Here is a 25,188-nt window from a genome sequence, read left to right as displayed (position 1 = left end):
AAAATTCTTCAGCCCAGAAGTCTGCAAGTTTCAACACTGAATTAAATGGAGATTTCTGGATGGCACATGGAGTTCAGGATGAGGTGGCCAATTGGATACAGAATTGGCTTGATATCGGAGTTAGAGTATAATTGTGGCGAGTTGTTATTCAGATTAGAGGCCTGTGATCAGTATTGTGCTACTGGGCTTGGTGTTGGGTGCACTTTTATTTTGTCACCAGCATTAAATGCTTGAATGACGGGTTACTAAATGACAGCAAGATTAGTAGTATCATGGTCAGTAAAGTTGAGATTGCAATAAAATAGAGATAAACTGGAAAAGAGGGCCAAGAAATGGCAGATGGAATTTAAATGGGACAAATTATAAAGTGCTCCACTTTGGTAGATTAAACCACAGCAGGATTTGTACTGTAAATGTATCCTGTAGAGCAGCCTTTATGGTTATGGCCCCCTTAAGACTCTACTCAAAGTTCATGGCTCCCCTTCCCCATGAACCAGTCATTTAGTTGGCTTATTCCCTCTGACTGCATTTTTTTTAAAAATTAAAAATGTGTATATGTTACATGAGGTGAAAAGAAAACAAGGAATTTACCCTGAATGAAACAACTGTGGTTTGTGATTTCAGAGCAAACAGACAAATAGGAAAATCATTCTTATTGATCATGTAGGAAAGAAGAAAACATAAACTTACATATTACAAAAAAAATTTAAAAAGATTCTAAGAGCACAATAATGAGTACTTAGGGAACCTTAAGCATAAACTTGAGGATCCTTGGAGGAGTCACGTGATGGAGTAGTGGCCGGACGGTGAACTCCAGCCCTCTCCAGAAAAGTCGGGAAAAACAAGAGAAAACACAAAGGCACAGAAATAAAAGTTACAGAAAAGTGAGTATAAAGGTGGAAAGAAGATGGCGACAAAAAAAGAAAAGTCGAAAGCAACGGTAAGAAGAGAGGAAGAGAAGACAAAGGAGGAAAAAGGTGAAGGCCTTACCTGTCCGAAGAGGCCCGCTGCGGAGAGAGAAACCCGCTCCCTCAGGTCGGTAAATAATGGACTACAAAAATGGCTCGCAGAGCCGAACAAAAGTGCGCAAACGCGCATGCGCGAAGTTTCGCGCATGCGCGATGCGAATGAAAAAAAACACACCGACGGGAGGGGGGACCAGCTGGGGAGTCGATCTCCACAGCCGGCAACGACAGCTGCAGAACACCTGCAGCAAGAAGAGACCACAGAAGACAATAGAAACAAGATAGAAGAGGAGGAAAGGGCAACAAAGAAACAACAGATGGTCAACTCAGAGGAAGAAGAAGAGGAAGAGTATGGCGAAATAGAAGAAGAAAAGAGAGGCAAGGTAAAGGATATACTTGCTCTTATTAGAGGATACATGGAATCATTTAAAGAATGGCAAACACAGGAATTTAAGGATTTAAGAAAAAGAATAAACAACACAGAGGAGAAAATAATTAAAATGGAGATGACCTTAACAGAAATGGGAAAAAAAATGGACAAGATGGAAGAGCGGGCAGTAGCAGCAGAAATGGAGGTAGAAGACTTAAAAAAGAAATTGGAGAAATCTAATAAAAAAACTAAAGAGACACAAGAACTACTAGCTCAAAAAATAGATACAATGGAAAACCATAACAGAAGAAATAACATAAAGATAGTGGGCCTTAAGGAAGATGAAGAAGGCAAGAATATGAGGGAGTTTATAAAAGAGTGGATCCCTAAGACCCTAGGATGTCCAGAACTACAGCATGAAATGGAAATAGAAAGGGCACATAGAGTATTGGCCTCTAAACCACAACCACAACAAAAACCAAGATCTATTGTAGTAAAATTCCTAAGATATACTACAAGAGAAAAGGTACTGGAGAAGACAATGGAAAAAGTAAGAGAGGGCAACAAACCACTGGAGTATAAAGGGCAAAAAATCTTCATTTATCCAGATATAAGTTTTGAACTCCTAAAGAAGAGAAAAGAGTTCAATACAGCAAAGGCGATTTTATGGAAGAAAGGGTATAAATTTATACTAAAGCATCCAGCGGTATTGAAAATATTTATTCCAGGACAGCAAAACAGACTATTCTCGGATCCAGAAGAAGCACGAAAATTTGCAGAACAATTACAAAAATAGACTGAGGGAGGAAGACGGGTAATGAGAGTTAAAATGATCACGACTGATATGTATGTGGGTAAAGACAAAAATAGACTGAGGGAAGAAGACGGGTAATGAGAGTAAAAATGATCACGATTGATATGTATGCAGGTAAAGAGGTATAAGAGTGAATAGAGACAATGAGCATACATGAATGTATCTGTACTTAGAGGAAAATATAGATAGTATAGACAAGAATTAATAAGGGAAGGTAATGGAATAGAGAGAATAAGGAGGGAATTAAAAGAGGGACCTTTGTGACATATGAAAAGTGAAATCTTTTCTGGGGGAGGCGGGGTGGGGGGAAATAGCGGTCACTGCACAATCAGTTGACGCTTGCGAGTGGATTCGCAAATCCAAATGGAGAGGGGAGATGTGGTTGTCCGACAAGGGATAAAGGACAACTCAGGAGGTGAAGGGGAGATTGGGGATAAATAAGATAGAAATAGGAGAATAAGGAAAATGTTAGATGTTGTAGGAATGTTGTCTTATGAAGAGTTGAAAATAAGAAAACAGAAATGGAAAAGGAGGAAAGGTAATGATGGAAAAACGGAAAGAGAAGATAAACAAAATATAAAAGGGCTACGCTGAACTATATGTCTTTAAATATTAATGGAATACATAACCAAATTAAAAGGAAGAAACTACCAAATTTAAATGAATAAATGTATTCCATTAGAAAAAAAAATAACATATTGGTTAAGAAATAATATTGAAATATTCGAACAAGTATAGGAGCCTTACATTAAATACAATAGCGAAAACCTACCGGGGACAAACATTACCTAAGTTGATAGAAGGAGAAGGAAAGAAAAGAATGGACTCAGTAGAATTTCTGGTGTAATTTTGTTGAATGACAACATTGTCTGACTGGATTAATGCAACCTAGATTGTATACCTAAAATGGATGAGAGGGGGGGGTGGGGGGGTGGTTTGGGAGGAAAGGGGGGGGGGGGAGAAAAAGTCACTGTATATGTGTGAAAAGAAATAGTGTATATCATGGCTAATGTGATTTATGGTGTGAAAAATAAAAAAATTTAAAAAAAAAAAAAAAAAAAAAAAAAAAAAAAAAAAAAAAAAAACTTGAGGATCCTTGCGCTTGATGTTCCTGTGCAAGTCAGGCTCCAAATTGGATAGCAATAGTGGAAGGCCCCCTCTTGTCTTGATATCAAGTCTGTTCCAGGATTTGGTCAAGGAGAGTGCCTTGCTCAATCTACTTTCAACTAAGCACATTGAGGGAAAGGCAGTGAAAAATATTTTGGCCTTATCCCATAGTTTTAGAAATCTATTTGGCAGATCACTCTCAACCCAAAAATCTTTTTCAAATTGATTGAACTTGCAGCATGCAATTATGATCAATCAAACTCGCTGAATTTTTGCACCAATATTAAATGGATCTAATATCCAATACAGGATATTGAGGTATAACAAGTCATTAAACTTTTTCTGCAGATCTGTGTGTATTTGCTTCTGGTGTTTCACATAAACAGTAATGTAATCGTTCTTCAGTGTCCCTGCATTCATGTTCAGATTTGGACATTGTAAAAATTCCTAATGTCTGATATTCCTGCAATAGAATTTGAGCTTTTTAAGGAAAGAAACAATGGCTTCCTTACCCTTACTGAGGTCATTGTGTTTACTCTATAAGTTCTAGTTCAGTAAATTATGTTATTTTCTCGTTCTCTGCTCTGTGGTACAAAGATGTTGTTGAAAACGACCAATGGCGAAATATCCAAAATGATTCTGAATCAAGGTAAATACAAAACGTTATTTTCATGTGAATTCTGAAATTCCACCTTAAATGCCAAGTTTGAGTGTAACATGACCAGCAACATTATTGCATTGAAAAAAATAGTGTAACCTTTAGATCAAAACACAGCATCGTAGGTGGAATCTAAAAGCCTGCCATTGTTTGTTGTTATTGTTTAACAGCTGATACAGATTTTCTGCTGATGTTACTGTGCTGCTTAGTTACCCTAAACACATTATTCCAAAATCCAAAAAAAAATCCAAAATCTGAAACACTTCTGGTCATGAATTTCGAATAAGGGGTACTCGATCTGTAATTACATCTGCTCTAGCCCCAACATCTCATTTCTCCTTTATCGTCTAACAACTTGCTATTCCACTCTTTCATGTTTGTCTTTTCCTCCCTTCCCCTTGGTTCTGTAACTTTAGACTTTCTCCCCCCTTATATTTTTACAGTTCTAATGGAAGGTTATTGATGAGAACCCTTAACATTTTCTCCCTCCACAGACACTGCCTGACCAGCTGAGTAAATCCTGCACTTTGTTTTTAATTAACCTTTTCAATATTCACATATTTTGTTGTCAAATGATAACTTGACATCCTTGATATGTTTTTCTGATATGCTTTCTTGTTTCCTGAATCATGGTGTCCTCCAATTATAGCTGATACCTTGACTACATTTCCATTTCTTGCACTTCTAGACAGTGAAGACAGAAATCCCCTTGTCTTCAGCCTCTACATTCAACAGTTCTGGCATATTTAACATGATTCCATCACCAGATAAATCTATCCCTTCAGCACGAAGGGACCATTCCTTTCACAAATCTGTGGTCAGGCACCTCTCCTAACCTTTTCCTTTCTCCTAGCACTTTCCTATGTAATCCATGAGATGCAATAGAAATCCTTACACACCCTCCCTTCCAATCATGCAAGAACCCTAATAGGCCTTGTGATGAAGTACCGATTTATTTGCACTTTTTCTCATCCTGAATCCAATGTTCACATTCTGGTCTCCTTTAAACAGGAGAAACCAGAGCAGAGTGAGTGATAATTTTGTGGAGTCCCTACATTTGGCCTTCAAGGATGATCCTGAGCTTCCAATTGGTTGCCATTTTAATTCTCTATCTCACCCCACTCAGACTTGTTGATGGCCTCCTGTTATAATTTGATCCAATGCAAGCTTGACACAACAGCACCTCATTTCTGTCTGGTCAGGCTGCAGCATTCTGGACACAATACTGAATTTAGTCATTTCCATTAACTCGCTTTCTTTGTTTGTTTGTATCAAAACTAATCAATTTGGTAGTAAGTCAGCCACCTGTGAAATGGCTTGTTTTTCCCTCTGCACTAGCGTGGCTTGACATAGGCATTTCCTACAGCTATGCATTTGTTACTATGTTCCTTCCTCAGCTTTTTTTTCTGTCCCTAAATGCCTCACCTCCTAGCTTTCAGGCTTCTTTGTTCAGGCTTTCTCTATAACTTATTACATCATCAACAGCATATCTCTGATAGGGTGAGGCAGGAATTAATGCAAAAATGCTTCTTTTGTCCTTTTCATTCTTTCCCCACTTGTTTGCAACTTCACTTGTTTTTTCTATTTCCCAGTCTTCAATCTGAAATGTTAACACTTCTCCTTCGCAAGATGCTTCCTGACATTTCAGATTTCCTGCTTTCATAGGATTTTAAATTTATATTTATATGATGAATTTTTTTCACTAACGCCTCATTGAAAACAAATGGGATATTGCTCGTGCTAAACATGTAGCCAAATGATTTTAATACATTAACACATTTGTGCGCATGTATTATACAGTGTATCTTCACCTCGGTGGTAATTTATGCAGTGAAACCATGCCAGGTAATATTCACATAAGCAAGAATGAAGAGATTCTGCAAACATCTTTTTGTATAATAGACATCTACTTATAAAATAAAGAAAAATGAGATTTAATCCAGCCTGATTGCACATTGTGATTGATTCTTTGATCATGTGCAAAGAAAATTATGGTTATTTAAATATAGTATCTGGCAATACTAGATGGCAAGTAACTAACAAGGTAGTGCAATCAACAACAGTGATAGAAAAAAATAGGGAAGTGTTTTCTCAGTATCCTGATTTAAATTTTGTAGCAGAAAATTGTTTGATAAAATGTGTTAATTACTGTAACATGATCAGAAATAATTCCTTTTTAAACTGTTGCAAGTTCTCTAGTCCATTTTTTAAAAATTTTTAAATTTTTCACACTGTGAACCATATAAATCAAAATACATACAAACATTTCCCTCTTACATATACACAGTGGCTTTTTTCCCCCTACCTTCCCTCCCCCCTCCAAGCCCATTAAACATTCAACATATCTTTCTTCTTTGGCTTGGCTTCACGGATGAAGATTTATGGAAGGGTATGTCCACGTCTGCTGCAGGTTCGTTGATGACTGACAAGTCCGATGCGGGACAGGCAGGCACGATTGCAGCGGTTGCAAGGGAAAATAGGTGGGTTGGGGTTGGGTGTTGGGTTTTTCCTCCTTTGTCTTTTGTCAGTGAGGTGGGCTCTGCGGTCTTCTTCAAAGGAGGTTGCTGCCCGCCGAACTGTGAGGCGCCAAGATGCACGGTTTGAGGCGATATCAGCCCACTGGTGGTGGTCAATGTGGCAGGCACCAAGAGATTTCTTTAGGCAGTCCTTGTACCTCTTCTTTGGTGCGCCTCTGTCTCGGTGGCCAGTGGAGAGCTCGCCATATAACACGATCAGAGAAATATCGATGTATTGGTGAATGGGCTGAAAAGATGACATGAAATTTAATCCAGACAAAAGCCCCATATTAAGCACCTTCACAAAATATTCATTTTCCCCATCTCCTCTTGTTCTACACAGAGGTGCCCATCTTGATCCCTTGAAGCATCCTTTCCTCATGACATTTTTGTTTTAAATATACTTAATGTAGCAACACATTGCCTTGGGAACCAGGCCGGCACTCCAGGGAGTGAGCACAACCAGGAGCCAGCAGACTATGGAGCAACACTGGCCTCAGCAAGTGAACCGGCGGTCGTACGGCTAAGGCAGCATAGGGGCCAGCATCCCCAACATGGCACTGGCCCCCGCTGCACAGCCAACAGCTTGGGGATAGCATGTGGGGAAGAAGGCATTGTAATGCAAGAAGAGGGCCCGCACACAAGAAACCAGCTATGGTTATGTGGGCGGTGACGTCAGTTGATGGGGCAAACAGCGGGAACACCAACAGTATAAAAGCTGGGCTTCAGCCCCAATAAATTACAGAGCTATACCTCTCTACACCTGTGTGTGTGTGTCTTTCTTTGAGTAGCGCGCGGCTTCAATAATATCTTTTTGGATTCTCCCTTACACTGTCTGCCAAAGCCATCTCAAAACATCTTTTAATCCTCTTCCCCATAGTCCTATGTATCTTATATTCAAACATGTGACTGTATCTAATATATGCCTTCTTTTTTCTCTCTGGTCTGTGCCTCTTTATCTCTTAACCATGTCCCCTTTATCTTGCCATTCCTGACTTTTACTCTACTAGTTGAAAACTTTACCCTAAGTGATTGACATTTGAATTCAGGCTGGCAACAAATTTACCCTTTTCAGCTACTTGCTCAAGCTGAATCTAATGACTCACTGAAGGTTCTGTCAATATGTTAACCTTATTACATACAAATTGGAGAACAAGAACAAAGGAGCGTTATTCCAATTATCTGCGACTTGGTTGAGATCATATCTTAAGCCCTGTGTGCATTTGGGTCTAAGCACATAATAAAGAATGCATTTAGCTTAGAAGAAGTGTAACAAAGATTTATTAGAGTGGTTTACAAGATGGAAGTTGTTCTATCAGGTGTGATTTTGCAGGGTGGAGCTGTGTTTACACTGACTGATGGGTGACTGTAGGTTCAGATTTCACTGCACTTTTGAAATTTGGTTCTATTGTAATCAGCAGAGATTAATTACTGAAGTGGAGAACAATGCACATTTAACACAAACATCTGCAGACAAACTAGAGATTAGTAGAATGAAAGATAATCTCATGGAACATATTAAATTCTTAAGGTGCTTGACAGAATCAAAATGTTGGAGTTTGTGTACATCAAGCCTCTTGGCTGGTGAACTCCAGAGCAGAACATCAGTCATGTAGGATGAAGAAAGATTTTTTTTAATGCAAAAAAAATTAGTTTTTTTTTAAAACTCAAAAAAAATTAATTTTTGGAATCCTCTCCCTTGGTGGTTGTGGATGCTTTGTGGTTGAGAACATTCAAGATAGAGATCTACAGATTTTTAAATGCTTAAGGGTTTAAGGAACTTGGAGATAGTTGAGGTTGAGCTAAAGCCCCAAGATAGAGACTGGTAGGATTGAATGGGGTTGAACACATTAATTCTGCTCTGGTTAAATCTTCTACATCTGTTCCAGTCAACATAAGAATATACTCATACTAAACAGAAGTAGTGTTGCGGAAAATAGGCTAACAACACATTGTACAAACAGTTTCCCTTATGAATTATAGATATTCTGTTTGGCAACTGTCTTATACATGCAAGTTAAGGTCAGGAACCAAGGAAAGCACAGAGCAATGAAAGGAAGATTAATTTTTTACTTTAAAGCCTAGTCTGCTCTTGACAAGCTATTACAGAAATATAGGATCATAAAGGGCTTAGGCCCTTCAACCCATCACATCCATGCCCACTTTTTTGCCCATCCATACTCATCCTATTTCCCTGCAATAGAATCCTATTTCTTGACCATTTAAGTGTTCCTCTTAAACATGGTTATTGTATCTGGTTCCACCAGTTTCACTCAACCACTCTGTGCAAAATAAACTTTCCATCAGATCCTGCTAAAAATCCTGTCACAAATTTTGATCATATTCCCTATTTATGCCACTCATAATCTATCAGGTCACTCCTCAGCCTCCTTTACTTCAGAATAAATAAACCCATCCAACCCATTCTCTTCCATCACTAAAGTTCCCCAGTCCAGGCAACAAACAGCCTGTTTAATCTCTCCTCCACTCTCTCCGGTGCATTCACATTCTTTCTATAACTTGGTGTCCAGAATTGCACAGAATACTCCAAGGACTGTCAAAATAGTGCCTTTTAAATTTGCAGCATAATGCCCAATGCTTTGATTCATTACGTCAAACTTTGATGACAAACTGCCATGTGGCTCCTATCGGCCTGTTTTGCCACTTTCCTAAATCTACGGACTTGGAACCCTAGTTCATCAACATTCCCTATCATTTACCATACATGTCCAACCCTTATTTGATTTCTCAAGTGCATCATAGAATGTGAAATAAAAAGAGAGAATGCTGCATATTTCCATCAAGTCTCAAGCTTTGGAAAAGACACTATTAATATTTTGGGCTGTTGATTTTCCATCACAACTGAGAAAAGTCAAGGATAATTTTCAAAGAATGACAGGAGGAAAGGAACATACAAAAGGGGTTAATGACATTAATCAGAATAATTCATACATTGCATCACAACCGTTTCTTTCCTGTAATTTTTCTTTTGTTCTCTGTGTAGTGATCAAACGAAGACCTATAACTTCCTTGTGGCATAAGGAGGAAGCATTTCTGCTCACTCTGACTAAGTAGAACTGATTTTCAACACTTGTCTACTGACACTTCATGCCTCAGGTTGCGGCTGAAAAGTATACAGAATTACGTTTAATTTCCTCACACTTAAATTTAAGTTGAGGCACCATCACGGTTGGTTGCAGATCTAAGAAATTAATTAGTCCCCTTTGAGGAAGTCTTACTCATTAACATTTCTGCACATTGAGCTTAAAGACCGGGAAAACGGCTGGACTCAGTTGGTTGCTCATTCCCAATACTGTAATTCTCCTCTCCATTATGAAATGCTTCAAGAGTCTGGCAATGGAACACATTAAAGCACACCTCTCAGAGACACTGGACTCATTTCAATTCATCTATAGACAAAACCATTCCACTGACACATGTGGAGAACAATGCTTCATATACCAGACTGCTGTTCGTCAACTTCAGCTCGGCGTTTAATATGATCCAGAGCCTAGTGGAGAAGGTGTCCTTGCTGGGACTCAACACCCCTCTCTGTAACTGGATTCTGGACTTCCTAATGGAAAGACCACTGTCTGTCTGGGTCAGTAGCAGAACTATGTGCACCACCACGCTGAGCACTGGAGCACTTTAGGGCTGAGTGCTCAGCCTGCTCCTGTTCACACGACTGACCTACAACCTCATCCCAGATCCAGCTCCAAAAGAGTCACCAGGTTTGCAGATGACACAACAGTAGTCTGGCTTATTAGCAACAACAATGGATCACACTATAGAGAAGAGGTAGAACGTGATTATGGTGCGAAAGTAACAACCTGATCTCAACATGGACAAGACAAAGAGGATGATTATGAATTCAGAAGGATCAGGAATGACCACCGTCCACTACACATTAATAACTCAGTAGGGGAGAGAGTAGAGAGCACCAAGTTCCTCAGAGTCCACTTAACAAGTGACCTATCCTGGACACACATCTCCTCACTTGTCAGGAAAGCACAACATTGACTGCCTTTCCTGAGAAGGTGGGCAAGGCTACTACTATAGGAGCTTGATCGAGAGCCTCCTGACCTGCTGCATCAAAGTGTGGTACAGTTGCTGTAGAGCATTGGATCGGAGGTCAATCCACAGGACCATAAGAATGGCAGAGAGGATCACTGGGGTCTCCCTTACCCCCATCAAAATGATCTACCAGGATTGATGTTTGAAGAAAATGCACAAAACCTTTGAGGACTCCTATCACTCTGCACACAGTCTCTTTCAGCTGCTCCCTTCAGGAAAGATATACTGGTGTATCAGAGCCAAACCCACCAGGCTGAAAAAACAGCTTCTACCATGGGCAGTGAGAATGCTGAACAACTCACAACATTGAATGAACTGCTCATACTAACCTTCCATGATTACTAATTATTAAACAATATTTATTTTTATATATGTACTACATACCGTATATATTGCGTTGTTTGGTTTGTGTTCACATGTTTTTGCACCAAGGACCGGAGAATGCTGTTTTGTTGTGTTGCAGTTGTTTTTTTATAATCAGCTGATAATAAACAAAGTTGGACTTGATTTTTCCCTTTGATGATTTGGGTGAGATAGAAATGAGACTGTAATGTATGCAATGTGATGACATTCTCTACTTTGATGTGTTGAAATTCTGTTAGTAGTCAGATCAATAGACAATAGACAATAGGAGCTGGAGTAGGCCCTTCGGCCCGTCGAGCCAGCACTGCCATTTTACAGATCATGGCTGATCACTACCATCAGTACCCCTTTCCAGCCTTATGGGCCTATTTTGTAACATTATAAAAGACACAATTTGGAGCAATGCAGCCTGGAACAGAGGTTTGAAACTCAACATGAACATATACGGATCTGAACATTTTTGAGCTCAAATCTCTAAAATATTTTTATAGATTTTAATAAAGAACTTATACAAACAAAAAGGGTACAATTCAATAAGATAATATGGACAGTTACATAAACTATATAAGATATTCTGTACATCACTAACATACATAAATGGTCATTCATATTCTAAATAGAATACACCTTTTTTTTGGGGGGGAACTCTAATAATAAAAAAAGGAAAGAATAGTAGAGGAGAAAAAACTCAAACCCCTTACCTAACTGCGTTGCCAGATGCTATATATGACTAGTATTAAAGTAAAAATGAAGATTTTTAAAAAAAATTGTATAAGGAAAAGATACAAGTCAAACAATTTAATTACATTGGCGTACGACTTTAGTAAGATAGTGACCCCCCCCATAACTTCTGGAATCATGTATCTGAATTATTAATTGAATAACAAATCTTTTCCATGTTCAAACAAGACATGATGTCATGCAATCACTGATCATGAGTAGGTGTGGCCACATCTTTCCATTTCAGTAAAATCACATGCTTCACCAAAAGAGAGGCAAAAGAAATGGAACAACTCTGAACCAATGATAAAGAAGAATCATTCCCTCCTGTTGTACTGAAGAGGGCCGCCAAAGGATTCAGTGCTAAATCCATATTTAAAATTTTTGATAATCTCTCTCCAGACTAGGATAAGTCCAGAACATATGAATTAATGATGCTTATCCACTCTTACATCTGTCACACCAGGGACACCTATCAGAATAAAAGCAAGACAATTTAGCCTTAGACAAATGCACTCTATATACCATTTTGAATTGTAGTAGACAATGTTGAGCACATAACAAAGAGCTATTAACCACATCCTATATAGTCAAATTTAAATCCTGTTCCCAAGCATTTTTGATTTTAACTGATGAAGTCTGATTTAAGAATAACCTTTTCGAGTAAATAATAGATATTAAACCTTTTACGAGAATGCATTAAGCCAAAAAACTCTTACACAAAATTTGATTCAAACTCTCTTGGGAAATTAGATACTTGTGATTCAAGAAAATGTTGGATTTGCAAATATCTAAAGAATTGAGATTTAGCCAAGTTAAATTTAGCAGTAAATCTATTCAAATGATGCAAAATATTCAATCTCAAATCTAGAAACAAACACTTCAGAAATTGTCTTCTTGACAAAATCTGTATCGCAAACAGGAAGGTTCTAACTAAAATTACCATGTTAGTTTTCTAGATATTGTATTTTAAAAGAGAAATCATGTTAGAATTATGTGGAAAATGTATGTTGATAATGTACTTCATAATTTAAAATGTAAAATGGTTTTAGACCAAAAAAAGTTAACAATGTAATGTAGTGCCCTAATTATTGATGTGAATCATCTTAATGTATAAAGTTGTATGTTTCATAGCTAGTAATTTTGGGATATTTTTAAACATTGCTGAGTCACGTGCCAGAGACTTCTGAATTGTGACTTACTTTAAAATTCTCTAATCTCTAAAGCTCAATTTGCCATTTGTTCCCAGACTTTATGTATGCAACTGGGAAAATTAACAAACTCAGCGGGTCTGAAGAAATAATGGAGACCTTAAACATTAACTCTATTTCTCATTCTATAGGTCACTTCCAACATTTTCTGTTTTCTTTCAAATATCTGTCATCTGCAGAAATTAACCTTAGGAACTGCAAACCCATTTATAAATGGAAATAATGAAAATTTGGGCCACGGCTATTAGAACAACTGCATGCTCCAGATTTCAGATTTATTGTCAGAGAACATATATGACATCACATACAACCCTGAGATTCCTTTTTCCTGCAGGCCAGGCAGAATTACCACTAATTGCTAGTGCAAAAAGTAAACTACACAGTGTAAACATAGAACTGTAACAAATAACAAATGAAAACAAACTGATTGAAACACAGAGAGGACAAAAAGAAAATCAATAAAGTGCTCAAGTAAGTCCTTAAATGAGTCCCTGATTAAGTTTGTCATTATATCAATATAAGGCAGCAGCTGTTCCTGAACCTGGTGCTGTGAATCTTTTGGCACCTATACCTCTTTCCTGATGACAGCAGCGAGAACCGAGTGCATGCTGGGTGGTGAGGGTCTTTGATGATTGGTGCTGCCCTCCGATGGCAGCGTTGCCTATAGATGTACTCAATAGTGGGGGAAGGTTTTGCCTGTTATGTCCTGGACTATCTTTTGGAGGGCTTTATGCTCAGAGGTATTGGTGTTTCCATACCAGACCATGATACAGCCAGTCAGCACACTTTCCACCACACGTCTGTAGAAATTTTCCAGCGTTCCTGATGTTATACTAAATCTCTGCAAACTCCTGAGAAAGTAGAGGTGCTGACTTGTTTTCTTCATGATGCCATTGGTGTGATGGATCCAGGAAAGATCCTCCAAGACAGTGACTCCCAAGAAATTTCCTTACCCTCTCCACCTCTGATCCCCAATGATCACTGGATTGTATACCACTGGATTGTATACCACTGGATTGTATACCACTGGATTGTATACCTCTGGCTTTCCTTTCCTGAAGTCCTAAAGTCCTTTGAGTGCAAGGTTGTTGTTGGTGCACCATTCAGCCAAGTTTTTAATCTCCCTCTTTTATGCTGATTCATCCCCTTCTCATATACAACCCACTACATTGGTATCGTCAGCAAATTTGTAGGTGGTGTTATTGTCATTCCAAGCTACACAGCCATAGGTGTAAAGTGAGTAGAGCAGGGGTCTAAGAACACAGCCCTGTGATGCTCTGGTACTGATGTAGATTGTGGAGGAGAAGTTCTTACCAATCTTCACTGATTGTGGTCTGGAGCTGTGGAAATTCATGATCCAATTACACAGTAGGGTGTTAACACCCAGGTCTTGGAGTTTTCTGATCAGTTTTGAGGGGATGATGGTGTTTTAGTATTAATTTTTAATATTTCATAGGTCATTTGCAAGGTCACAATTTTGTGTGTATGTACAATTGCACGGAAACTGAATAGCTCAATCAGCCACTTCAAAAGGCATTGAATATTATTATGGGTCTGGAGTCACATTCAGAACAAATTGGATAGAAATTATGGATGTCTGGTAATTGCCAGAATTAGTTTTTCTTTTCTACTTTATTTCACTCAATTTAATTCATCTTCCATGATGAGATTCAAATTTCATTTGCAATGATTGGCTTGAATTAATAGCTAAGTGATAGAACCACAATACTGTCCTGAATTTATTATGTCTTCAGCCAGACTGTGATAAATTATTTCACTATGGCTAACAGCACAGCCGAATACAGTCACAATCATGTTCTTTGTTGACATTTGCACTTTAGTAACTGGGATCAGAATGGTTTCCATGATTAATTTCTCTTCCCACTAATCTGGATAACTGGGCCAAGCTTACTTCCCCTAACTCTGTTCTTAAAGTTCAGTTAACTGAGCACAACTAGATTTCAGATCCTGCTGTGTCAACATGGCTCTATACCAGTGATTTTCAAACATTTTCTTTCAACTCACATACCACTTAATCCCTCTGCCATAGGTGCTCTGTGATTAGTAAGGGATTACTTAAAGTGGTATGTGGGTGGGAAGGGAAGGTTGAGAATCACTGCTCTAGACCCAATTATTACTGAAATGTTTTGCTTGAGAAAAAATGTCATTAACCCATTTCCTTTGGAGTTATGAAACCATGCACATAATTAGGTACAATTAAAACAGTAGTCTTCAAACTTTTTCTTTCTACTCACACACCAATGTAAGGAATCCCTTACTAATTGCAGTGCACCTATGGCAAACAGAATACTTAAGGTGTTATGTGAGTGGAAAGGAAAAGTTTGAAAACCACTGATCTATACAAATCCATTCAACAATTTGAGGGAAATTATAAATCCTCTTTTATTTTATTAATAGTTAAAAATTAAAATTAATTAAAAATTAACATACTTAAATTCTGCAAACAAGGATTGTGAAATGCTATAGGACACTGAGTCAGAAAAAAGTTGTGACACATAACCACCTGCAAGAAATTTAGGATAATCTCAAATATTCCAGATAATACCCTAGATATTGTTGGAACAGTACATCTTGCAACACTCTCAGCATGTATTAGGATACAAGTGCTCACTCTTTTCCTTTGGCTTGGCTTCGCGGACGAAGATTTATGGAGGGGGTAAAAAGTCCACGTCAGCTGCAGGCTCGTTTGTGGCTGACAAGTCCGATGCGGGACAGGCAGACACGGTTGCAGGGGAAAATTGGTGGGTTGGGGTTGGGTGTTGGGTCTTTCCTCCTTTGTCTTTTGTCAGTGAGGTGGGCTCCAACCAGAGAATAACATGAATTATTAATCAAAAGGCAATCACCGTTAACCAATCAGACATTTCCTTGCTAATTTGTTTTAAAGAATTATTCTCCACAATATGAATTTCTCTTGTCACAGTTGCTGCCTGGTCTGCTGAGTAATTTCACTACTTTGTTTGATACAAGTAATGTCATAGACTGTAATGCTATTTTGGAGGCTACTTCAAAACCTACACACAAAAGACAGTATAACCACTCAACACAAGATACATTAGACATTTCCCTTCTGCCTTCACATGCATAGTGATCTAATCAGAACAAATACAGTACTGGTGACATTAACACTTATTGAAATCGCCACTTATTCACAGGTTATTCAAAGTATATTCACATTTAATTTTGGGCAAGATAATAACATGAATTGAAGAAAGGGTAGTGTCATCAATATAAGGCAACATTTTCACACAAATCCCAGTGATGTCCTGCTGCATTTCCCTGGGTCCACTTCACTCCAATACAAGTTCAGCCAAACATGAACAGCAGAGCTGAATTCCAGAGGTTCTGTTCAGATGAATGTTCTTGACATGAGAACTGAAGCCACACAGTTAGAGATAACTTTCACATTTGTAAGACTATTGTAGTCACTGGAAACCGACCACTTCAGTTCCAGGACATTGAGGCTGTCGTTTCTCAGAGTAATTTCCCAGGCCAAGTTGCTTTCAATTTCTCTGAAACCCTTCTGTTGTGGACAGAGGCAAAAATCTGAACATTTTCTTCTGATTTACAAATCATCTGCGAACAGTAGAAAAAAATGATGCAGATAAAGCATAACAATAAAAGCAACAATAAATTGCTTTGCAAAATTCTTATCCAGTTTAAGCAAGTACCAATTCTCCAGTTTGAAAATTGTAAATAACATGAAAACAGGATAAGGAAGCTTATCAGTTTATTGGTGCCTGTTCTGCCATTGATCAAGGTCAATGTTGCAACACCAATTTCCTGCATTTTCCTCTAGTCCAGTGGTTCTCAACTTTTTTCTTTCCACTCACATACCACTCTAAGTAATCCCTATGCTCTAAGTGCTCTGTAATTGGTAAGGGATTGCTTAAGGTGGTATGTGAGTGGGAAGGAAAAGTTGAGAATCACTGCTCTAGACCCAATTGTTACTAAAATATTTTGCTTGAGAAAAATTGTCATTGGCCCATTTTCTTTGATGCTATGAAACCGTGCACATAACGAGTCAATTAGGTACGATTAAAACAATGGTTTTCAAACTTTTTCTCTCCACCCACATGCCACCTTAAGCAATCCTTACTAATCACCGAGCACCTATGGCATAGGGAATACTCAAAGTGGTAGGTGAGTGGAAAGAAAAAGGTTGAGAACCTTTGTTTGAATCCTTCGATTCTTTCAGAGTCATAGAATTGTACAACACATGTTGTACAATATCCAAACCAAGTCATCTATTGAAGTGAGTCCATTTTGCATGTGTTTGGCCCATATCCTTCTACACCTTTGCTATCTATATACCTATCTACATGTCTTTTAAACTTTTTAATTGTACTCCCCTCTACTACTTCATCTGACATCTAACTCTAAGTATGTATCACCCTCAAACCTCTCAGTACCAGTAACATGCTCATGACATACAGACATCTTTCCTATTGTGGATGAACAAAAGTATAGTCTCACTAGCTTTGCTGTGATACCCTTTCTCCTGTCTTCAATACCCTGACCAATGAAGGTAAGTTTTCCAAATGCCTCTTCACTACCTGAACATTTTCATGGAACTAGATACCTGGACCCCCAATTTTTTCAAAATTGCAGCCATTTGGAGGCACCCCTGAATGACCTAGATAAATGCGGAAAATTAACAATGTTTTTAGAGTGTTCCTTGCTTCAATATGATTGTGTTTGATTAACATGGAGCCAGCTTTGGCTATGAATTTACTTCCATGTGGTTTTCCTCTTTTGTTGTCTTGCCTTCAATTCAAGAAAGTAAGTACGCTGGTCGAAAAAGTTTTGCTTCAAGGAGTAAAACACGAAAATGTGTAAACACTGTGAGTGAAGTAAAAACACAATGCTGGAGAAACTCAACAGTGTACTTTATATAAGCAAAGGTAAAAATACATAATCTATTTTTTGGGCTTGAGCTCTTCATCAAGATGACCAAGTTTTGATCCATATTTCTCACATCTGCAAGCACCCTCATTTTCCTTTGAGTTTTCGTGACAGGTAGTGAATGTATGTTGAACATGAAAGTCTGCAGATGCTTTGATTATAGTAAAAACACAGTGAAATGCTGGACAAACTCAACCAAGTCTTGCAGCGTCCGCAGGAGATAAAGATATATTGCTGATATTTTGGGCCTGAGCCCTTCTTCTAGCATTATTTTCCATAAAATTTAAGCTGATTTCTGAGCTAACCTTTGGAAGAAGTGATTTAATTTTGTAATAATTAATTTTTGTTACTTTCATAAATAATTCCTCAGTAATAAGGAAGTGATAGCAGTATTTGGAAAACTCCTTATGGTTTCATTACATTTCCACAAACCCCTTCTCTGCCAATTGATGGAATATATTGTCAAATGAAAAGATGCAGCCAAGCCAGCTGAAGCAACATTTGGAGAATGTACATAAAGAAAGATAAACCCTTAGATTACTTCCAAACTTTTGTGATAATTTTGAGAAAAAGGCCTCTGCACAAACAGATAATAACTGAAACATGACAGAAATTAGAAAAGGGGCTTCTCACAATATATGATATAAGTGAATTGATTGCTAAAAGTCGCTGAGTCACTTATTTTGCCTTCAGTGTCCATAATAATATCTGAAGTCATGAACTTAAATGCCAAATAAACTATTCAGGCAATTCCTTTTAATAATTCCACTGTTTCTAGAAGAATTGATGAGATGTCAAGCGACATTGAAAAACAATTAGTCATTTCATTACAATCCAAGAAATTCTCTTTACATTTAATACACTCCACAAGAGAACGATGCTCTTGTCGCTTATGCCAGATTCTGGAATGGAAATGAGTTGATGAAAGAGATGTTGTTTGCCAGAAGGATTAAAACAGATACTACTTTTGAAGAAGTTAAGAATTACATAAGCAAGAATAGAATTCTGCACACTCCTGAGTTTTAAGAATAAATGGGATAGATAGATGGAGGGGAGAGATCTGGAGGGTTATGGGATGGATGCAGGTCAGTGGGACTAGCGGAATGATTTTTCAGCACAGACTAGAAGGGTTGAAAGGCCTGTTTTCTATGCTGTTGTGTTCCATGGTTCTATTCGAGAACATCGTTGCCTGGGCAACTGATGGTGCCACTTCAATGGTTGGATGATACAGAGGGCTCATCAGACGCCTGAAAAAATGCTATATCGTTCATTGTGTCATAGGGAGCACATATTGGCTAAACACAAAGGAGGACATTTAAATATTTTGCTTACAATGGTCATAATGACGGTCGCAGTAAACTTCATAAAATCACATCCCTTTCAAAACCATCTATTCCAGCAGCTGAGGAAAAAAATGGCAAACTTTTTCAGACACTGCTGCTAATAACTACTGAGGTGAGATGGCTGTCCAAGAAAATCGCCTTCATCAATTTTTTGCACTCTGGGATGTGACTTTCTTTCTCATGATCAGCATAGAGAAAGCCCCATTGATGCAAATTTTATCTGACAGGTATCTTTGACAAACTCAATTTATTGAACAAGACCTTACTGATGGTAAGAAAGCCTTGTTTCTTTCCTTCAAAATCTTTTGAGTTTGTTGGAACAATATCAGACATCAGGAATTTTTACAATTTCCAAATCTGAACACAAATGTAGAAGCACTGAAGGGTGATTACATTACTGTTTATGTGAATCACCTAAAGCAAATACACACGGATTTGCAGGAAATATTTAATGACCTGTTGAACTTCAATATCCTGTATTACATCCACTTGAGGAGCAATGCAACAATGTTGACGCAGAAATTCAAGAGAAGTTCATTGATCTTCAGAGTGATATAATTGTATACTGCAAGTTCAATCAATTTATAAAAGATTTTTTTAGACAAGTGTGGTATGCTGAATAGATTCCCAAAACTATGGGTAAAGCCCAAAATATTTTTAACTGCCTTTTCCTCAACATACTTAGCTGGATGTGGATTCAGCAAGGTCGTTTCCTTATCAAAATCACAAGAGGTGACCTTCTACTGTCACTAATCAAATTGGAGCCTGACATCAAAAAACTTGAACAGGAACATCAAGCTCAAGGATCTCACTAAAATTTTAATTTTATAAGAATTATTTTTGAAAGTGCTTTTTATTAAGTTTTCACATCCCCAAGTTTATGCTTAAAGTTCCCTAATGACTCAATGTGTACTTTAAATCACTGCACTCTAAGAAATTTTTTTGGTAATATGCACGTTTATGTTTTCTTCTTTTCGAGATGTTCAATAAGAATATTTTCCTATTTGTCTGTTTGTTCAGGAATCACAAGCCACAGTTGTTTCACTCAGAGTAAAATCCTTGTTTTCTTTTCATCTCATGTAGCATAAATATTTTAATGTTATTTATGTAGATGATAGGAGGGAAGTCTTGGTGCAAGCTCACACCAAGACACAAGAGAAACTTGTCCGTGAACTACTCTTTGCAGATGATGCCGCTTTAGTTGCCCATTCAGAGCCAGCTCTTCAGCGCTTGACGTCCTGCTTTGCGGAAACTGCCAAAATGTTTGGCCTGGAAGTCAGCCTGAAGAAAACTGAGGTCCTCCATCAGCCAGCTCCCCACCATGACTACCAGCCCCCCCACATCTCCATCGGGCACACAAAACTCAAAACGGTCAACCAGTTTACCTATCTCGGCTGCACCATTTCATCAGATGCAAGGATCGACAATGAGATAGACAACAGACTCGCCAAGGCAAATAGCGCCTTTGGAAGACTACACAAAAGAGTCTGGAAAAACAACCAACTGAAAAACCTCACAAAGATAAGCGTATACAGAGCCGTTGTCATACCCACACTCCTGTTCGGCTCCGAATCATGGGTCCTCTACCGGCACCACCTACGGCTCCTAGAACGCTTCCACCAGCGTTGTCTCCGCTCCATCCTCAACATCCATTGGAGCGCTTTCATCACTAACGTCGAAGTACTCGAGATGGCAGAGGTCGACAGCATCGAGTCCACGCTGCTGAAGATCCAGCTGCGCTGGGTGGGTCACGTCTCCAGAATGGAGGACCATCGCCTTCCCAAGATCGTGTTATATGGCGAGCTCTCCACTGGCCATCGTGACAGAGGTGCACCAAAGAAAAGGTACAAGGACTGCCTAAAGAAATCTCTTGGTGCCTGCCACATTGACCACCGCCAGTGGGCTGATAACGCCTCAAACCGTGCATCTTGGCGCCTCACAGTTTGGCGGGCAGCAACCTCCTTTGAAGAAGACTGCAGAGCCCACCTCACTGACAAAAGGCAAAGGAGGAAAAACCCAACACCCAACCCCAACCAACCAATTTTCCCTTGCAACCGCTGCAATCGTGTCTGCCTGTCCCGCATCGGACTTGTCAGCCACAAACGAGCCTGCAGCTGACGTGGACTTTTTACCCCCTCCATAAATCTTCGTCCGCGAAGCCAAGCCAAAGAAAAAGAAGGAGGGAAGTACAGAAGAAACCAACTCAACTTGATTGCTTCATAAACCTTGAGCAGAGTCCTAAGTAGGCTATTGCCAAAAAAATGTTAAGAATGTCTGCCCCAGATCATCCCTTACAGAAGATCGACTCCTGTAAACTGTAACTGAGTATAAACCTTCTTTTGAGCAGTCCAGGTGCCTAATAATGAGCTACATAAGACTTTTTTCAAGATTTAAGTTAGAAGATTCTTTTATTATTCCTGTAATAAAACAGAAAATGTAATATTTCATGAAATTTCCTTTAGGTAGACAAAAGGTTGGTATTAGTATTGCCCAGAATCTCTTACAGTAAGAGAAAGAGAAGCAAAAGCAAGTCCCTTCAGAGTCGCTGAGTATCCGTGTCCTCCAGCCCTCCCACAGCCTCCACAGCTGCACAGACCCCTGTTCTATCCATTGGCGACACGAGCACCAGATCCACTCCTCTGATACAATAACTAAGCATTTTTTTAAATGCATCCAAGAGATGTCCAGTTCTGGTCTCCAATTTTGAGGAAAGACATACTAGCTATAGAGGGTGTGCAGCGCATATTTACAAGGTTAGTTCCAGGGATGGCGGGGTTGACATATGCTGAAAGGCTAGAAAAACTGGACTTGTATCCAATGGAGTTTAGAAAGATGAGGGGGGACATGAATGAGGTATACAAAATTATCAGGGGGATAGACAGGGTGAAGTCGGATTACTTGTTCCCAATGATGGGGGAGACGAGGACTAGAGGGCATAGTTTAAGAATACAGGGTAGGCCCTTTAGGACGCAGATGAGAAAATATTTTTTTACCCAGAGAAGTGTGAATCTGTGGAATGCTCTGCCACAGAGGGTGGTAGAGGCAGATTCGCTGATTATGTTCAAAAGAGAGTTAGATAAGACTCTAGTGGGCAAAGGAGTTCAGGGTTATGGGGATAAGGCTGGAAAGGGGTACTGATGGTAGTGATCAGCCATGATCTGTAAAATGGCGGTGCTGGCTCGACGGGCCGAAGGGCCTACTCCAGCTCCTATTGTCTATTGTCTATTGTTCTTGTCAGCTGATGAACTGATATTGGAATTTATTTGCTTCTTTACATTATTACTTACAATTCCAAATGATCAGTTTGTAATATTTAAAAGATGGTGCCAGTTCAAGGTTTTTCCTGCCCCACATTGAGTAACATGTTACAGTAGCAGCTATTTGCTGAGTTTGGCTGACTATAAGCAAATGTTATATTTTTTGATAACTTTTTAAAAAATGGTGCCTCTCTTAAATTTGTTCTGGAATCTGAGCAACATGTTTATCTGCCTGCAGAGTCAACATCATTTGTCCTTTGTTCTGTTACTGCTGAGTATTACCAGCATGATTTTTTATTTCAGATTTACAGCAACTGCATTGTTTTGTATTTCACTACTGAGAAATACATTGTTTTTCTCCCCCTTGTGGTTGCATCTCCTCTAGACAGATCAACTGCAATTAAAATATCTTCAGAACGCTTTGTCAGCCAACAACAATCACCAAACTAGTGGGACCTATTTTCTTCTGGTCTCCATTGTGACAGAGTATATAGAAAGGTTTTTGGGAAATAAATTGGGAAAGGTTTGTTAGAGCAGGTCACATGCAAACACTTTAAAACAGATCTTATTTGAAATACTGGAGACAAAGTGGCCTCACACCTTTTTGCATGAGCTTTGAAGAGTGCTCAGAGGGGTCACCGATGAGTTCTTGTTTACCCAAAAGCAACAAATGAAAGAGCAGGCTGGTGCCTTATTGTCTACAGAAGACTTGCTGTTGTAAGAAGGTCATGTGGTTTTACAAGCAGAGAGAGTCAGATTGTCTCAGTCTTAGAGTGTGTGTGTGAGAGAGAGAGAGAGCAGTGTCAAGCAGCAGAAGTTGTTGGAATTGAAACAGAAGCTCCAATGTGGAAGATGGCCTACTAGTCTCAGCCCTTGTGGTTCATGCAAGAGGAGAGGACTGGCTGTCTACTGTTTCACTTGGAATAAGGGAAACAGAAAGGAACTCTGTGATGACCTGAAAGAAAGAGGTTATCATCTGGAGAACCCTGATGAGGCAAGTTTCATCAGCAAGACACTGAGGTGAATGAGGGAAGTACCTCAGTTGTGGATGTCCTGGAACAACACATCTCTCGCTCTGAAAACCTACGATAACCTTCCCGAGCAGTAACCATTTACCTTTTGAGCACTAAAGCCTGGTGAACTTTATACATGTTAAATTCTATGCACAGTATAAGAATTGCCTGCAACCAGTGAACTTGGAGGAATGAGAAATGAGATTGGACTATGAACGAAAGAACTTTTCTGAACTTATATACATATTACACACACGTGCGCTTAGAATTAGAAGGGGGTTAAGTTAGGTTAAGTAAGTTAATAATAGATAAGTTAAAGTGTAATTCTATTTTCATGTTTAAAGATAATTAAAATTAACTTTTGTTTAAGTAACCATTTATCTTGGAGAATGGCTCATAACACCAATCTATCATAGATCTATAATTGGCTTTCTCCACTCTCCCTCTTCTCTGCAAAATATGTTTGGCTTCTAACTTTTCTTAGTTCTGATGATAAATTATTAATGCGAAGAATTACTTCCGTTTCTATTTCCACTGATGCCGCCTGACCGGCTGAGTAATTTCAGCATTTTCTGTTTGTGTTTAACACAAATTTTGTTCTTAAAAATGACATCATTGTTGTCCCTTGAAATTAGATCTAGTGAAGGAAAATTCAAATACAAGTAAGAAATAGATTTAAGTGCACAAATTGTGCTTATAGTTTTCCAGGCTTGCTGCTTGGGCATAATAATTTAACCCGTAAGCAGTAGTATTAGCTGACCTCAAATGTCAGCTTTATTTGCTTGACATCCATAGACAGCTAATTTAAAACTCTATAGCAGGAGTGTCAAACTCAAATTCACGGAGGGCCAAAATTAAAAACTTGGACTAAGTCGAGGGCCGAACTAAATATTTATTGAAAATTTTCAACAACATCTGCATGTTTTCTCTTCTTTCAACATATGTAATGTTAAACTTTAGGATATAACTTTAGGAGGATAATGTTACAGGTCAGGAGTAGGTAGCTCAAGTTCACCCTTTGCTTGACCTGAGGGAAACATATTTGGTCCCTGTGGAGATGTAGTCAGCATTCACAGGCCTGCATCAGGACTCAGCATTTCCTGCTCACTCCTCAGGCTCTAGGCCTCTATTCACCCTCGACCCACCATCCCTCTACCTGACCAGTCCTTTACCCAACCTCTACTCACCCCTCACTCCACTCGCTCTGCCTCTACCCACCCCATCCTATACACGCCCCTCTACTGCCTCTCCCCTCAACCTGTTCCTCCCTCTACCCGTCTCTCACCCTCTAATCACCCCTCCCCTACTCGCCCTGCCCCTCCCCTTTTACCTCTTTCCTATCCACCCCTCCTTCTACTCATCTCTCCCTCTAACTGCCCCTCGCACCACCATAACTTCCCCTGCCCATTACTCCTCACCTACACCCTCTGCCCACCCCTGCTTACCCACCCACTCAGGCCCAGCGCGCTGCCGATCAGCCTTTGCGGAACAGCGGGGGCCGTGCGCAGCCTGCCATGTCCTTCTCGCCGACAGGAAATCACAGGCGCTCGCCAATCCACCGCACCGCTCGACAGGTGGGAGAAGTGACTGGTTGTGCGGGGAGCCTTCTAACTGGCTTGCCGGCTGATGACATCGATGGACTTCTCGTGTTACAATTTTGTTTTTTCCATTCTCAATGTTTGCACAGTCAACCTGCAACACTCTTGCTACCTCCTCATCCCATGGATCTGATGCCCGGGTGTTGTTAGGATTCCCAGCAGAAGGTTTGTGGAACTTTACCATTCTGGATTCCTTTTTGAGAAAATTCTGACCATCTTTTAAGGGGGGTGGTTTTAGGGGGGAGGGATAGTTAGG

This window comes from Narcine bancroftii, chromosome 2 (genome assembly GCF_036971445.1).
Source record: "Narcine bancroftii isolate sNarBan1 chromosome 2, sNarBan1.hap1, whole genome shotgun sequence".
Taxonomy (NCBI): domain Eukaryota; kingdom Metazoa; phylum Chordata; class Chondrichthyes; order Torpediniformes; family Narcinidae; genus Narcine; species Narcine bancroftii.
Note: the sequence above shows the minus strand (reverse complement) of the source record.